Source organism: Haliaeetus albicilla, chromosome 17 (assembly GCF_947461875.1).
Source record: "Haliaeetus albicilla chromosome 17, bHalAlb1.1, whole genome shotgun sequence".
Lineage (NCBI taxonomy): Eukaryota > Metazoa > Chordata > Aves > Accipitriformes > Accipitridae > Haliaeetus > Haliaeetus albicilla.
In genome coordinates this window covers 22667489-22680043 of record NC_091499.1, presented here as the reverse complement: position 1 = coordinate 22680043, position 12555 = coordinate 22667489, and the positions used below count along the sequence as shown (strand labels likewise).

Sequence of the window (12555 nt, the reverse complement as noted above, 5' to 3'; positions counted from 1 at the left end):
GGGATAGTTATGTAGGGCAGCACACTTAACCTTTTGTAACCACAATGAATTTGCTTCATACATAAAGATCTGAGTCATGCATATTGCTCAGATCCTTGTTGAATAACTTACCACAAACTAAAATGAAGACTATCTGCATGCCTTGTGTGGGGGACCTGAAGTTTCTGAGTCTTTTCACAATGACAGTGGATGGAATATGTTTTTTTCTTTCCACAGGGGAAAACACAGAACATGTGAATAGTTGTGAAAAACTAAAGGCTCATTTCTACACTATGTAAGTGGCAGAGATCTATCAAAATGAGAGAACAGCACTAGTTTATGTTGTGTGTGTATGTAGAAGTCTGCCTGTATGTTTGAAAGTGACAGTCTGTCTGTAGCAACACACTAAGTTCCACTGTATTTTCCATCTTTTGAGATAAACAGTGTGATTTTTCTTTACATAACCATTACAATGAGAAATACACAGTTTTGGAAAATAACAGATCCCATTTTGCTCTTGGCTTTTGGATAACATTTTGCTAACGTTCTTGTCAACAGATTATAGCTGACTGGTTGGTGTTTTTCCATAAATACTAAATTTATGTTAGACTTGAGAAAGTTTTATTGGTGAGATGGCAGAATATAAGATGTGATAATGGAAGAGACATAGAAGCAAAATAAAGGGAAAGATAATTAAGTTATAACTTTTCATATATTTTCTAAACAAAATATTACAGCTTAACTTGTGAAGGTACTCAATTTGAAAAATTTTAAAATTTGAAGGGTTTTTTATTTCTGTTTTCAAATGGAGTTTCCTTCAAAATAGAAGCATGTTTTCTTTTAATTTTGTTCAGAAAGGATTAAGTTATCTGAAAACAAGATACAACCAAGCAATACCCTTCATTTTGTTTCAGGCCATGTTAAATATTTCTATTTGATACAAAACTAAAAAGAAGGACTCAAAAGAAACATCACTGCTTCTTTCTTCCAGGAGAAGGGAGCCATTTTTCCTTTCTCTCTTCCCATACTTATTTGATCATGAATGTAAGCACTAAAACACAAGTAATACATTCATCCATGAAACAGGGGTTCTTTAGTTAAAATGAGGCAATTTAAACGTATATCTCTAACTGTCATAGTCACTATTTTGCTGGAATATACCACGTGCATAGATGCTTACATACAGTAATTTGGAGATCGTACCACTGTAACAACAGAGGTAATCCTTTGGGGACTGAACGTACATGAGCTACCACCAAAATTAGGCAGAACCTTTGCCACCATTCCTTTTTATCAAGATGGGAAATTGCAGCTTATTGCCAGAAAAAAAGCTTTATAGCTTTATAAATCTAGACTCAAGGACCAAATTCACCACACTTATATTGCATAGTGCCTTGAAAAAAAAAAAAAAAAATTGTTTTAATTTTACTCCTCACCAAAAACTTGACTCTAACGCTGAACAGTAGCTTACTCCACACAATCCCAATGACTGCAATATAACAGTAGCAAACGTGCGAAACACTACCCTGGCAGACTGACCTTGTGTATACCTGAGACCCGAAAGGAGCCCCAGGTTGCACCAGCAAATCACTGGGGGAGCCCAGCTGAAGAAACTGGAGGACATTATTAGCTTGTGAGAAGAGGGCAGCAGATGTGTCAAAAAGGACTCTGAGCCTCTGAAGTCTGTTTTGGTCTAAGAAATGTCTTTGTTTTGTGTTAGTCCATTGTTTTTGTTAGAAATAATAAGCTGTGTCCTAAAGAAAAGGCCTGCCAGGGCTTTAGGGACTTTCACAGTAAGTAACTGCGTGGGATTGTTTGGATAATGTAACGTTCAACAGTGAGTAAGGGTGGTAAAACCCACCGCAGAGGCAGGCACTTCCTCTTACAATCTAGAGCAAATTTACTGTCTTGTAAACATAAACACAAAGATTACTTGGGCATTAGTCTAAAAAATCCATGACACGTTGTGTAGAAACCTTTTAGTAAGTACTTCAGTAGGCCATAACAGTACTGTCGTGTGATTCTGTTGTAAGGGATTATGCATAATACTACATTAATTTTTCAATAGTTGCTAATAGCAGTTGACTGTGCTGCAAACGTGGAGATTGATTTGCTCTGAGTCTGCTTCAGGATGACAAACCATTGCACCTTTGGCTACTTTTGCACTCCGTAATGACTGGGAAATGACTATTGCTCCTGTAGAGATAGTATTAAAAGGCCAAATGCATGAGCTCTCTAAATTAGCATAGCTCACCCAATACTAGTTTCACTGCAAAATAGGAACAAAAGATAATAAACCAGGAATCAAATCGCAATCTGATAGAGTTAATTTGCGGAAATCTCCATAAATAAATCTCATCCTGTGAGTCCCCACTTTGCTATTGTGTAATTAATTTCAACATTTGCATTCATTCTCCACAATACTGGTCAGCTGCATGCTGTATTATTTAATCTACTCTGAAGCTCTTCTATATGAGAAAATAAACAGTAGATGAAAGTGGTATCATACTACTTTTTCTGTGGTGTTTTAGTTATGTAAGTCCCTGGTATTTCTCCAATTTAAGAGACTAAGGTCAATCATCAAAGTTTGTTTCCAGTAGTGGTTTTGTACCTGGATAAGGACTTAATTGCATTTAAAACTTGTTCTAAAACAACTTGTCTTTGGAATCAATGAAAGGCTACCATTGACTTCAATGGGCATTGCTTTGGGACACTGGGCATGAAATATACCCATATAATCACCTCTTTTAAAAAAAAACTTAAAATGTGTTCCTCAGACCCTATTTCTGCTGCACAGAGTCTTGCAAATAGCATTGTAAAATCTTGCATCAGTGCTAGTAGTACCTGTATGCATTTGCTAACGCATACATGAACAGAAGTACTGATATACTGCCATAATATACTCTAAAAGTAGCAATAACTCTGCTATTCATAACAACTGAGGAACAAAGTTGAAACCTTCAGGTAGCCTTAATGTTAACATGGTACAGAGAACACTAATAACATCAATTGATTTAACATTAAGGGAAACTCAAAAGGACAAGAAAATGTTCAATCATACATTCACTGAAACCATTACAGCTTCCAAAAGCACTCAATTGATTTTCTTGAGAAAATCATTCCTGAGAAATTATTTTCTTTCCTCACAGGGAAACTCACCTCAGTACAGAAGTAATACAGAAACCCTCGGTAACAAAAAGCCCCCCTTGCCTGCACAGGACACTAGTGGCAGAGCAGATTTCTCCATCCGTTCTGTGCAGAGCTCTCTCTTGGACAGTCACTTGGGCACATACCTCTTCAGCTTATGGCCAGCAGTCTGAGCAGCCTCGTGCCCCCTCTCAGGTCAACTTTCAGTGGAGAACAACCAGGTCACTGTCCCCAGAGGGACTCGGAAAGGAACTGTGCAGTCCGGCACCCCCAGGTGACCCTGAGCCAAAGGACAGAACAGTTCTTTCACATGGGGACAAATTTCTTAACCAAACGGTCTCCCAGTTTTCAGGGTAACCTTTTCAGGTTGACAGATGGGAAGGGTGACACACTACAGACACCTCTGACTTCCAGAAGTAAAGCTGGAGCACATCAAACTCCATATCAGTGGGTATATTATCATCCCAAGACCCACACACAGAGTTTCTTCTGTAAGAGATCACAACACCGTGTCAGAAAGGTATGTCAGCATCAAAGGAAGTTTCTGGGTGATTTTTGAAACATTTTAGCTCTGTAGTAAGAACAGGATCTCATTGTCTTTTTTCTTTCCTTGCAGGTATTCAGAAAAACAATAATTATCTTTCCAAGCTAATTGGGTCGTCATTCTAGAACAGCAAAAAACGTCAGGTGACTTTCTACGGATAAAAATGATACTGATTCACCCGTGTCAGTGGCTGAGAATATATACACACTTCTAAACATTCATAAGTCTGTAGGAGTTTAGGAAAAGCATACAATAAAAGGAACAGGAAGCCAAGACTCTCTTTTTTGAAGTAGAGGTAAAGGACACTACTAGGGGGATTTAGGAGCAGCCACCTTCTCCAGCCGCCGTAGGCCAGGGACCTCCTGCTCGGCTGCTGGAGCCCAGCGCAGGGACACAGGGTCTCTGCCCATGCTGAGGGATGTGTCTGCTGCTTTCCCGTTGCAGGTTCAACCAGCGGTGAAGCTGAGCATGTGTCTCAGAGACACACAGGAGAGGACACGGACATGGCCGGTCACGCAGACTGCCACAGACGAGGCACTGCCTTCAACAGCACCCACGTACAGGACTCACATAAAACACAGCACGGTCCCCTCCTTTTCGGCTGGCAGAGCCAGAAGGTCACACTAGTGACAGCGTGGATGGGCACACACACACACACAGAGTCTAGATTCACAAGCACAGGCGCATTTGCGAACCCCCCCCTCAAATACCATCCAAGCACCCTGACCTGATCCCAGCCCCTTTCACCCACACTCGCCTCGTGCATGCCAGCCCCCCCCAGCAGCTGGTTTTGAGAACCAGCCCAGTGGCTGGTGGCCAAGACCCCCACCCACTCCAGTATCTGGCACTGAGACCCCATTACTCCAGCAGCGGACACCGCAGGCCAGGGGCACCTACACCCCGGCTCGGACTCCAGCTGCTGGCCCGGTACCCAGTCACACCAGTCCCCCCAGGGAGCTGGGACTTAGTCCTCGCAGCAGTCACAGGTGGGACAGAGGGAAAGCTTACACATACGGATAGTCAAGGAAGGATTTAATGAGAAGACAGGACAGCGTGTGGTGACCAGGTACAGGGCTCAGCCAGACAAGCGTACCGACTGGCCCCGTTTTGCATGTGAACGGCACCTTTTATACCCCTTTCCGTCTACCCCCTCTTTGTTCCTCCCTGATCCCTTTTCCCTAAACCTTGCTTCATCATTTGACATAGCCCCACAGACCCCCCTCCAACATCCTGGACCCCCAGGTCTGCATCCTTATCAGTTGCAAAGTCCAAGTTTGCCTGCCGTTTCTTGATAGCCCATCAATTAGTGTGACTGACCAGGTTTATTTCTAATTATTGCCTTTGTTAACATTAAACGGTCAGGTTTGGTGTCTGTGTGTTTGCCTGCCTCCCTTTCCTTATTGGCAAGGTCCTCAGATAATCTTCCCGAAAAAGAAACATTCCTACACTTCGCATACCCTTATCGGTGAGTGCGACTGAGCGGGCTTGTCCTCGTCACCACCTCCCTTCTCATGGTTTGTCCCTCAGGTTTGTCTCTCCATGTTCTTGTGTATGGCTCCTTTCACCACACCCTCAGAGGAGCAGAGACTCCTTCCATACACCCTTACAGAGACTTCCACTAACTGAAAAGATCAGTAGTTTCAAAAGGAAGACTGAGGTTTGTGAGTTCTCATCATTTCTGAAATTCATGGTATATATTCATTCCCACACGTCATTCTCAGATTTCTTTTTTTCTCTTTTGCAGTGAGGTTTGAAAAGTTGTGCTGCAAAAACCTTTGTGCTATAACTACAGAAAAATATTATTAAACTAGCAATATATCTGCTTGAGTGAGAGAAAGCGAAGGGAAAATGTTTAGCAACATTACTGCAGGTAAATTTATAATGTAAAATATTATAGAGTAGTCTGCATAGAAGTAATGAAAATGTCAATTAGTGCAAACCTTTATGGAACCATCACTTATTATTTAATTCACTGCTTTGTTTTTCCAGTTCTCATTGATTAAGATTAGTGTACCAGCACGGAAAAACTGTATGTATTTCTCTCTGGTTTAAGTGATAAAGCAAAGGAATGCATTCATGATCAATATTTTGTTTGACCTTCTGAAAAGCTATTTCCAGATGAATTCTAGGCATGACTGGAGAATTGAAAACTGCAAAGATGTAGATTTCCATTCTAGTTTCTTGTAACACTTATGGGTTTTTTTTACAGTTTTGAGGTGCAAACCTGAATTTCAACATTTAAGGAAACTCGGATGCACAAGCTTCATAACTAAATAAGTTGAATCTCTTAAAGTTCTAACACAAGAAGGGTCTTCAAATATGTCCCATATAGTACTATTTAAAAATCACTGAAAATTGTTTTTTCCTCTTACATGTAGTAGTAAATATATAATGATCATTTGTCTTTTTTAAAATATCACCTAATAAATTATATTCTTTCTTTGCTATGCATACTTTTCTTGCTTAACTTGAAAAGGAACAAAACATTTTATTACAGAAAAACATCTGAATCCTGACTAATCATATTTTCTCTACTAATCTGTTTTAAAATTAAAGTGCAGGTAAATATTGTGTTGTCTAAACTAGGCTACTAGAAGGCTGCATCATTATTACAATGTTTGCACAAGGCATCTCTTCTATAGCCTCACATTAGAAGATCGTATCTGTAAGATCATAACAGGACACATCCTGGGTTTAGTTCTGCACCTTTGGTAGGAAGTAAAATGAATTGATGGGTAAATATGTGAGGGTAAAGTCACTGAGGTCTGCTGCCCGGGCTGACTCGGGTGCATTAGGGCAGATGGGGCAGATAGGTGCGGTCTGTAAAGCACTGGTCCCTGAATTTCACAGGGACCTATGCAGCGCTACCATTTCCTTTTGTGCCTATTTATTTTGACCATGGGTTTTTTGAGTTACTCATGACTAAGCAATCACCAACCCAGAAAAAAACCCCAAACACTTGTTTAGGAATACAAAACTTTCTGCAGAGATGAGAGGGGTTTTTGTGGGTTTTGGTTTTTGGTTTTTTTTCTTAATAGCTTGGTCTTTACCCACAGACAGAAATAAAGAATTGTGCAGTGTCAACACCTATGCTTTTGCTAAACAGATTTGACAATAGGTCCATAATTAGACATGGCAGTGATGTACCCTCTGACATTGCTTATACAACAGTTCCAGCCTCTGGTGAAGTACAAAGGGAACAGATCAAAGAAAGTGGATGGGCCTGTGCACTTTTCATAAAATCCCCTCTGAAACAGAATAACGAGGCTAGAGGAGCCATTGGTTTGACCTCGTAGGGTCTCTCTTATGTTTTTATGACTTAATCTCTTCGGTACAGATATGATCCTACACAAAGAAAGCCCCAAAATCTTCTATAACCAACAGTGCTTTTTACATGTTACAAAATAATTCTTCACAGAGATACCTGACCTAGTTTGTTTAAAATCAGTCCAGCTTTAGGACTTCTTAGCCTGGCTGAACTGTTGGTTACTATTTTTCAGTTCTAAACCAGCTCAGCGATCACTCAGCTCTGCACAGCTCTGCACAGCGCTGCACGGAGAGCCATCAAAGACAGCTATTGAGGAAACAGTAACCATTGTACAGTACCTGGAGAATGTTTTTGCCAACAACGCTGCTCAAAACCAACTAATCTAGGCTAGCATGCACAACGCTTATTCCTACTGAGTCTGAAGAAAAAACACCAAACAGAACTATTGAGTTATTCTGACCAGTATATGGTCTTTGTTTTTCTAAAAGGCACCGTAAAGGCCACCTGGGTTTCACAGTGCTGTAAGAGAAGTTAACTGGCTACATTTGCAGGTTTTAAGGATATTGTTTCTGGCCTTGACATGATTCATTGTCAAATCTTTCACAACAGGGTAATGGAAACTAGTATATAATGATTATAATGTATAACAGACACCTTAATTTCAAATAAAGACAAGGTAGGAAGAAATTTCTTCATTTCTTAGAATTTGAATAGACAATGTTGTATATTTAGAAAACCACATTGACAGAAAATAGGTGACCTAAATTAGACAGGTTTGCATGAACTGCTCATCTACAATGTCATAATTCCTTCCACCTTTCTGAGCAGATACACACATTTTCTGGACATGGGTATACATGTGGATGTGTAAATACTGCTGGCACTTGACAAAATCTGACCTTTCAGAGTTCTGCAAACCATCTCCTTTTGTGTTCAGTGTATTTTTGCTTATTTAAGAAATGAGCAGAAATGAAGACAAAGTTTGAGATATGCTTGAAGACAGCACTGGAATGCTCAACCACAACTAAAAAAGTGATTAAATTAATGGTCTTTTTGTAGTATTCAAACATTTAAATTCAAGAGAGACACTCCAAAACATGCATGGCAGTTCCAAACTTTGGGTACTTCCAATGCTATGAACACAGGGTCAAAAAAGGACAAAAGCATGATTTTCTAGCTTTGCAATACACACCTTGTCTCACAGGGCTGTTTTGCATGGTCTTAAAAGTATCAGTCTTATAATCTTTCTCTATGTTGTGTGTGTGTACATGTGCACGCACACATGAAAGCACGTACATAAACTACATCAACTGAATTTCAAATGAGTTCACATACAGCCATTTTGATGATTTATAAATACATATTTTGGTGACAAAGAAACCTTTTCTACCAAAAACTGTATGAGAATAGCTTTTGTACTTAATGTAACAGGATCCAAGAATGTGAGAACAACCTACTATTACTTTGTGTAGTCATGTTAGCAGTGAACAGTTTTTACAAGTTCATTTCAGTACAAGGGTTACTGCTGATTCTGGTGGTGTCCTCAGGAGTTTGTACTGTAATAGAGAGGGGAATTATGAGAGCGAGAGAGAGGGAGCACACAGAAGCCACAATGGATTACATTCAGTTTTGTGAGGTGTTCAGCGGAATCTAAGGTTTAACTTTAAAAAGAGCCTCTAGACATTTTGCCTCTAAACACTACTTTGAAAAATGACCCACATGAACCAAAGAAACCCCGTAAGCCTGACTTTGCAGAAAGTCTGAAACAGGTCAGCCCAGGGAACGCTTTATTGTTCATGTACAGTAACTCGGATTCAGTCAATGCAGGAAATAGTTAAAGCTGACTCAGGTCACAGAAGGTGAAGGAATTATGGAGATTGACAAAAATAACCTACAAGTCACTTCTGCTTTCAAAGGGTCGTTTAAAAAGCTCATTGTGGAATTGACTGGTGAGGTTTCATTGATTAGGTCTGGGGCTCAGTTTCCACCAGCTGGGAAATACCTACATAAGAAATCTGTCTGAAATAAGGAATGTTTCGGAAACTGGCAAAAGTTAAAAGTAACTGCTGTGATCTTCTTTGACCTAATCTACTAGGAATTTGTGTAGATTTACTTCCTTCAGCACAGCAGCAGCAGTCTTGTGTCGATAACGCTGGCATGAAGATATGGAATGAAGCTGACTTTCAATAAACAGCCAACAGGTCTGTCAGGATGGCAGGTGAGAGCCCCCTCTAAGTACACTCTACCTTTCTTCTAGAAAAAAAGAATTCATGTCACTCCAACAGTGAGGGAGTTTTTAAATTTTTTTTTCATTAAAATTAACTGTACAGCTGGGCTATATTTGTTGTCCATAACAATTTGCACTATGTCATTTTCTTGTTTAGTTAAAACAACTGGCAGTAATAAAATAAGGGCAGGTGAATGTGTTACTATGGTTCCTGTTTATAGTGCAGAATAACAGGCACAGAAAGAGCAGAGACAGGAAGGTCATGCTCCTTGCCAAGAAAATTTATATCTTTTAATTCAGATTTTGGTGTTAGTCAAATTGCTTTTTCTGATCATCCTTTGCTGGACATGCAAGTTAAATTATGTGACTGTATCTCCAATTGCATCTTTTGTGTTTCTTTTTCTAAATGTTACATGCCTAAACGTAGAAAGAAGTGCATTCTGAAGTCATGGGATGCAGCAGATACAACCTCACTCAAAATTCCTTAGAAATGAAAAATCTGTCTGGCTCGTGGTTTTGACTGCTACCTGTGATGTAGAGAGAAGAGGAGCACCAAGTGTTCTTACAGTTGCTAATTTATCTTTATCATTAGCATAGTCTGAGTCTGCTTGTAGTCAGACACTAAGTAAAAGAACATTTTTGTAGTAAGAGATTTATTTCCCCATGAAGTGAAAGTTCACTGTGTGACTACAGTTTGCTAGAAGAATGCTTCCACTCCTCGGCTGCCTTGTCCCACCTATCCCAGGTAGGGCCAGGACAACAGCCCTGTCTCCAGAGACACTATGCACAATCCCTTCACATCCCTCCACCTGACAGGTTGTTGTTAGTATAAGGAGTACTGCAGGTGCTAGAAAAGATCAACAAAAAGAAGATGCTTTACTGGTAAATATAAAAATGAAAGGCCTTGTTTCCTCAGTCTGTCCAAAACAGCCTTCATGGTAGCAGGTGTGCATTTCTTGGATGTATTTAATCTTATGCAGCACACATTTGCACAGCAGTGCTGCAGCAGGCAGAACCCAAGCCACATATTTACCTTTTTTTCCCCTTCCCCTATTCACACAGGTTGTTAATGACTTCATCTGAGTCATTCACACTGGAAGAGATCACTCAGGCCAAAGGAAGGAGGCAAGAGAAACTTATTTTTAACAAGATACCATGCTCAAATAGGAAGTGTTTGACTTTTGGCATAAGTTAGTTATATGACATAAATATAATATAAATATATCAGCAAAATATAAATAAAGTCTCCCTTCAGCTTTAGCATACAATTTCTACCAATAAACTTTGGTCTGAGTAAAGCAAGACAGTAAAAAAATCTCGTTCTTTCTCAATTCTGCTTGAACATTCTGATAGCCAAGGATACACGAAAATTCCCTTTCTTTTAAGTAGTATTTAATTTTTGTTTTCCCCAGGCTGGAGATATTGCACACCCTTTCTGCCCTTTCATCCAGTTATTGATCTACCTTATCAGCACCACCTCAGTCATATTGGACGGAGTCAAAGAGAATTCCAGGAAGAAAAACTGTTATCTAAATAAGGACAAGGAAGAAAAGTTTCTTACTTTCCTTCATTCTCTTTTTTTTACCAAGTGAAAGTTCAAAAAGGCCTTTCTCACTGCAAAAAATCACGTTTTCTTCCAAAGCTTCCTAAGAGTCATACCATGAATCAAGTCTGGTTCCCAGAACAGTTTAGCCAGTTTGTCTTGATCTAGTAAGATGGAGATACAGTCCAGAAATAAGCTAAAATTCCCATTGTCTCTGCAGATACACAGAAGCTAGTTGCAGCTAGGAAATGTGCATTAAACTAGCTCAGAGACTGTTGATCAGCTGTGCCTGGCAAATACTGCAAAGCCTAAACAACACACTGCAAATATATGGTATATATGCATTTTGGCAGGTGACCATGTAATTCTAAGTCTTCCATTCTTTGTCAGTTCTGTGCTGGGACCTTAAAGGACTGGCATAAACGATGCAAGGATGCAATAAAAACTTCTGTTTCCACAAATGTCTATATCAGGGCTGTGAGCAACTGGACAACACCAAAGGGGAGAGATAATTAAAATGAAAATGGAAAGGTGAAAGAAGTTTACATTTAAAGTTTGGGCAGAGAATATGATTAAAACATTGAATTTTAATTAAAGAGATATTAGACCAACTTTTTTCACCCTCATTCTTTTACTTTAGGGAAAACAAGGGTTAGTTCTTTAAAACATCATTACTTTTGCTCTTATTGTTTCACTAGGATAAGAGAGGTGTGAAATGCAGAGGGTGTGTGAAAGGGAATTCTTGGAGGAAATTGTAGCAAGGAATATTCCAGTTGGATACAAGGCAAAAAAGTCTTCACCATGAGGGTGAAAAGCTCAACTGGAAATGCTCAACTAAGCAAATGGGCCTAACTTTATTTTGGCCATGATTGAGTTGGGACAACTGCTTCAAATGTCCTTCAGAGGTCCTTTCCAACCTGACTTGGTCTATGCTTATATGTGTGTGGCCTGACAGCAGACAGTCTTGTATACATATGAAGATCACTAAAGCCAACTGTCTTAGAAGAAAATCTGAGAAAAAACAACATGTTTAGCCAGATTAGTTTTGGTACAAAAGTAAAAACTCATTCTGGAGGAATGACTTCATCTGAGAGCTGTAAAAGCTCTCTATTTCCTCCTCTCCAGTGTTCTAACAATCTATAAAGAAAAATCTTTTGCCAAAACTCAGTCTTTATTAATAAAGGGAGAAAGGTATATAAAGAGAGTAAAATAAAATAAAATCGATTCTGTAACAAGAGAAAACCAGAGGTTATGCAACAATGCACTTTGGCAAACTTAACTTTGTATTTGATGATTTGGTATAGAAAGGTAAGAGGGACCTTAAGAGCTGAGACTTTGTTGTATAACTGTGCAAAATTACTTTCAAAGTATTAACAGCAAGCAGAAATCTTAGACGACTTGTAATAAAACTAGTTCTTGAAAGAGAGCAAAGGCCAAGCTGAGTTGAATTAGAGCCTACCACCATTTCTCAAGTGGTTCAGAAAGTGCCTTCCCTGCAGATTAATTTCTGCAATTTGAAGAATTCTTCTGAACATGACCATTGAAAGGGTTGTCTGCCTGAATACAGAAATAGAAACAGCTGGTCAGACTCTGGAAATTAAGGTCTTCAGGTTAGAGAGGAATCTTACAGTTGCCCCAAAATGCCTCTAGCACAAATCCTACAGCTGATAAAAGACTGGCATAATCGTATCTGAGCCAACTCTCCTAGCCCTTGGTGGTACGGTGGGCAGATCAGATCGGAGATGATGTTTCAGGTCCAGATGAGATTTAACTGTAAAGCTGCAACATCATCCCTCTAAAGTCAACATTAATTCTGAGACTAATAATGGATGCCATTTCTGCTGTCT

At 39.5% G+C, this 12555-nt stretch overlaps 1 protein-coding gene across 1 annotated transcript in view; it reads right to left on the bottom strand.

Moving 5' to 3' along the window:
* The window catches only part of FRK (fyn related Src family tyrosine kinase), a 55177-nt gene that overhangs the window by 39204 nt on the left and 3418 nt on the right, over window positions 1–12555 (bottom strand). The gene's annotated exons all lie outside the window — the stretch shown is intronic.